At 43.7% G+C, this 4,601-nt stretch overlaps 1 long non-coding RNA gene across 5 annotated transcripts in view; it reads right to left on the reverse strand.

The window, feature by feature from the left end:
- Positions 1-1,426: 1,426 nt before the first annotated feature.
- LOC113959533 overlaps positions 1,427-4,601 on the reverse strand; it is a 15,309-nt gene continuing 12,134 nt past the window's right edge. For all 5 annotated transcript variants that reach the window (XR_003531840.1, XR_003531841.1, XR_003531842.1 and 2 more), the window contains exon 3: positions 1,427-1,563. This is a non-coding gene — a long non-coding RNA (uncharacterized LOC113959533). The remainder of the gene's footprint in view (positions 1,564-4,601) is intronic.

Below are 4,601 nucleotides of genomic sequence, written 5' to 3' on the forward strand. Positions count from 1 at the left end.
TGCCCCGCAGTCTCCGCCTGGCGGACACGGCCGGTACTGCAGCCCCGGCACCGCCGCAAAGGACCCCCCGCGCCCCCCGCGCCCCATCCGCAGCCCCCCTGCCCTCCCTGACACACGGCCCCGAACCCGGCACCTGCCTCACAAAGCGCCCACGGGGCAAAGCACCCGCTCCAGGGACACCCCAAAATTAGCCCCTCCTGCCCACTGCTCACAACCTCAACCCTCCTCCAAACACTCCTTCTCTGCCCACCACATCACCCCGACTTTAACACCCCACATTTTACAGACCCCTCCACCACTCATCACCTCAGTTGACCTCAATTTACCTCAAAGAAAACACCTTATTTTCTTTCTTTTTATTTTATTCTATTTTATTTTATTTCTTTTTATTTTATTCTATTTTATTTTATTTCTTTTTATTTTATTTCATTTTATTTCTTTTTGTTTGAGTTTTCTTTTATTTCGTTTCTTTCTTTTAATTTTATTTTATTTTTATTTTTTCTTTTTATTTTAGTTCTTTTTATTTTCATTTTCTTTTCTTTCTTTTTATTTTATTTTATTTTATTTTATTTCTTTTTATTCATTTTATTTCCATTTTATTTTTTCTTCTTGTTTTTGTTTATTTTATTTCATTTTTTATTATTTTATTTAGTTTTATTTTCCTTTCCTTTCATTTCCCTTTCATTTCTTTTTTTAAATTTCATTTCACTTTATTTTCATTTTATTTTCTTTCTTTTTATTTTATTTTATTTCATTTAAATTTTTTTTCATTTCTTTTTGTTTCATTTTTTCTTTTCCTTTATTTTATTTCCTTTGCTTCATTCCCTCCCTGCAGAGAATCAACCTCCTTTTGAAGCCCCAAAACCTGCCCTTCCAGCCCACAACTGGTCACCTGGTTTTTAACACAAGATCTTCATTCTCTCCCCCACAGATCACCTCACATTTAACCCCCACAGTTTTCTCCACCTGCACACAACTCAGGAACTCTTTTTTTACCTCCAAAGCTTCATTTTCTACCCCGGAGGTTTTATCAAGTTTTACCCCCAGAACTTTCCTTACCTGCCCACTCCTGACTGCCTCAGTTGAACCCAAAATCCTCCTTCTCTCTGCTCCACGCTGCCCCAGAGTTTACCCCACATTTTTCCCTCCCTGTCCACTGCTGATTCCCTCAGTTTCCCCTCCAATCTCTGTCATGGATGCTCTCTCCTACCTCACCCCCACAACTTTCCCTTCCAGCCCACTCCTGATTACCTCTGTTTTAACACAACATTTTCATGCTCTCTGCTACAGGTTGTCCCAGATTTTACCCCTGAAAACTTCCCTACCTCTCCACATCTGATCTCCTCTTTAATACCTAAATATGTTCAGTCTCTACCCTATAAACTATTGCAAGCTTACCCTCAGGACTTGCTCAGGCCTCCCCCAGCTCTCCATTTCTCTTCTCCAGAGTGCAGCTGGACTCCCGGGGAGTCATCCCAGCCTGGCTGGTGCCGGGCTCCATGTGCTCCATCGGGCAGCTCCTCTGGCCATGGAGCTCCTCTGGGTTTGTGCAGATAACTGGAGCTAAAAAAGGAAAGTTAACCGTGTATTCCAGGCTGGCAGGAATTAAAGGAGATCATGTTGGCCGTAACATTCTGACCGGGAATTTAATGCAGCAACAGAAGGAAGATGAGATACTCACCGCGGTGATGTGCACATGCATCATCCAGCCACGAGAGGCCAGTGAGACACCGCGGTAGAAGTTACTCAAAGTTCCCAGGACCTCGCTCCGCTGTGGAACAAATAAATAGAAGGGTTTGCTCCTGCTCGTGCTAGGAGGAGAAATGAATCCAAACCCAAGACACTTTTACAGCAGAGATGGGAAAGATTACTAAGATAAACAACAGTGCCCTGTGTGTTGCTTGTCATTGCAATCATAATAGATGTATAATATTGCACGTGTATCCTGTGTAACATGTACTAAATATGTCAAACACTTATAATAAATATATGTAGTACATTATAATAAACTTATAATTCATGTTATTTTTAAAATATTATCAATTCAAGTTATCCTATCACATTTAATGACTGCACTGAAAAGATAATAATTTCCTTACAATTACTAAAGGAAAACATCCCTATGCAGGTGGGTAACCACTGGAACAGAAGCCCAGAGGGGTTGTGGGATCTCCATCCTTGGAGATGCTCAGAACTGGAGGGCCCCGGGCCATGGGGCAAGGCTGTGACACACTGCTGTGACTGGCTGCTTTGCACAGGGGTTACACAGAGCCCTACAGAGCTCCTGGCCCAAGGATGCGACTCTGACTTTTGACCTCTGGTAGCACTGCAGCCACACAATAAACTATAATTAGTTAATAATAAACTGCATGTGCCAAGCAGTCTACAGGCTGCTTAAGTCTTCTGACATGCACGTTTCTCTGACACATCTCAGGCATCTTGTGACATGAGTTGCAAAGGAAAGGAGGGAGAAGAGAGACAACTAAAGATCAAGGATCAGATGTTAACTCCTGCCCCTTCAGTTGCTGGTACCAAGACAGTCTGTAACTGTGCATGCCCCACAAATCAGACACACTTCGTGCCACTGTGCTCCATAAGCAAATTATCAGTGGAGCCAAATGCAGGTGGTTCCTGCTTGACAACATTTAGAACTCTGTAGTTCTGCAAATAAAGGTCTGGCCATAGGTAGGCAAGTCTCCAGTTAGACTTTGCAAGAGTGTGGAGTACAGGAGGAGACCCTGTGTTAGCAGTACTAACCAAGCAATGAGGTCAGTATAGGATAATGGGGAAAACTGAACTCTGCTACAACTAAATGTCATGTTGATAAATGCAACTTCACCGTTTTTTATAAACAAAATTAAACAATTTGCTTCACAGTAGCTAATGCGCCGTTAATTCAAACCCCACAGAATAACTCACTGGACACAGTTAATAGTCAGCAGACCACATAGGCCAGGCTTTGAAAGCATTTAATATTCACTGAAGTGCTGCTTGTATCCAATTATAACTCACTACTTGCCATCTTAATAATTTAAATCTGTCCACTCTTTAGAGAGAAAAAAATGCACTAATCAAAGACATGAATGCACCTTTTGCTTTTGACAGCATTAAATTAAAACTAAATGGTAGATCTTGAATGAGTTACTCTGCAAGAATAAAGGCATTAATGAGGTAATTTCATTATAGAGGCTCATCCAAGCCTATGTGAAAACAAGGGAAGTAAATGGAGAGGAAAGCCGCTGAGGAAATTAGGGTTCCTTCCACACTAATTAATGTTTTGGGGCATTTAGTACAGGCACCAAATTAACTGCTCCAAAGAACTCCATTAGAAAAAAAAATACATTGTTGCCCTGCCATGTAATTAGAAGACAGTACAAGCAGAACACTTAATGAGTATAAAGCCAGCCTTTAACTTATTCTGCCCAGCTTCTGAAAACATGCCATTGTGGAGGCCTAAGTTTAAGGAAGCACTAGGCGTACAATATAGGATTGTTTAGGTCCTTCTGTTCGGTGAGCTGTAAACAGGTAGCCCTGAATGAGAGACTCTGAGACTCCTGGGAGGCCCGGCTTCCCAGAAAAAAAAAAAAAAAAGAAAAAAGAAAAAAAGAAGGGGGGGGAAAAAAGGGGGGTCTTAAATGCATCCAGAAAGAAGAAAAAAAGGTGAATAGGCCCGGCAGAGCCAGCACAGTGAATGTTCACCGCTGTCTTAAGCGATTACATGATGTTGTGCCACCCCCTCTCATTGAGTTATCTTTACACTGCTTTTGTCTCCTATAATTGAAGCTGATGAGGTGCTAATTGGTTGCTTTTTTAAAAAAGCACTACTTAAGCAGTGGCAAACAGAGTAAGACAGCGTGAGTGGAGTTAATGAGGGCTTAGAAAAAAAAAAAAACCAACAAAACCCAACAAATAAAAACCCCACCAAGACCAGCCAACCTACCTGAAAAACCCCAAACCAAAACAAGCCCCATAAGAATGCGTGCACAAACACATACCTGCCTTCGTGTTGGTATAAACGCAGCCGAGAAGGGAAACGACTGAATTTAGTAACTGGCGGTAAGGATTTCAGTTCGGTGAGAGAAGGGCAATACCAGGAATAAATTAACGCCCAGCACTTCGCCTGGCATCCTTGGCACCTCAGGGTGTGCCAGTGCACACCAGTACCTGGAGGGATGACTTACGGCCCCCTGCCATGCCACAGGGCTGCGCTGGATGGGCATCACCAGCACCCGCTGCAGGCTGCACCCTGACAAACTAAAGCCCTGCAGATTAGACTAGGCTGGACAGATTTCTAGTCCAAAGTAATTTAATACCTTTGCTTTTAAACTGAGGCAGAAGCAGGTTAGAAATCCCCCGGAGCCCTGTGTCCTGTGTAACAGTTCCTACCCGCAGTCAGATCTTTGCTTTAGCAGGAGAAACGCTGCTGCCCTGGGGCGAGCTGCCCTGTGGCAGGAGATGCCCGCCCTGTGGCAGGAGATGCCCTGTGGCAGCAGATGCCCACCCTGTGGCAGGAGATGCCTGTTCTGTGGCAGGAGATGCCTGCTCTGTGGCAGCAGATGCCCACCCTGTGGCAGGAGATGCCTGTTCTGTGGCAGGAGATG

This window comes from Corapipo altera, unplaced genomic scaffold, assembly GCF_003945725.1.
Source record: "Corapipo altera isolate COAL_440 unplaced genomic scaffold, ASM394572v1 205, whole genome shotgun sequence".
NCBI lineage: Eukaryota > Metazoa > Chordata > Aves > Passeriformes > Pipridae > Corapipo > Corapipo altera.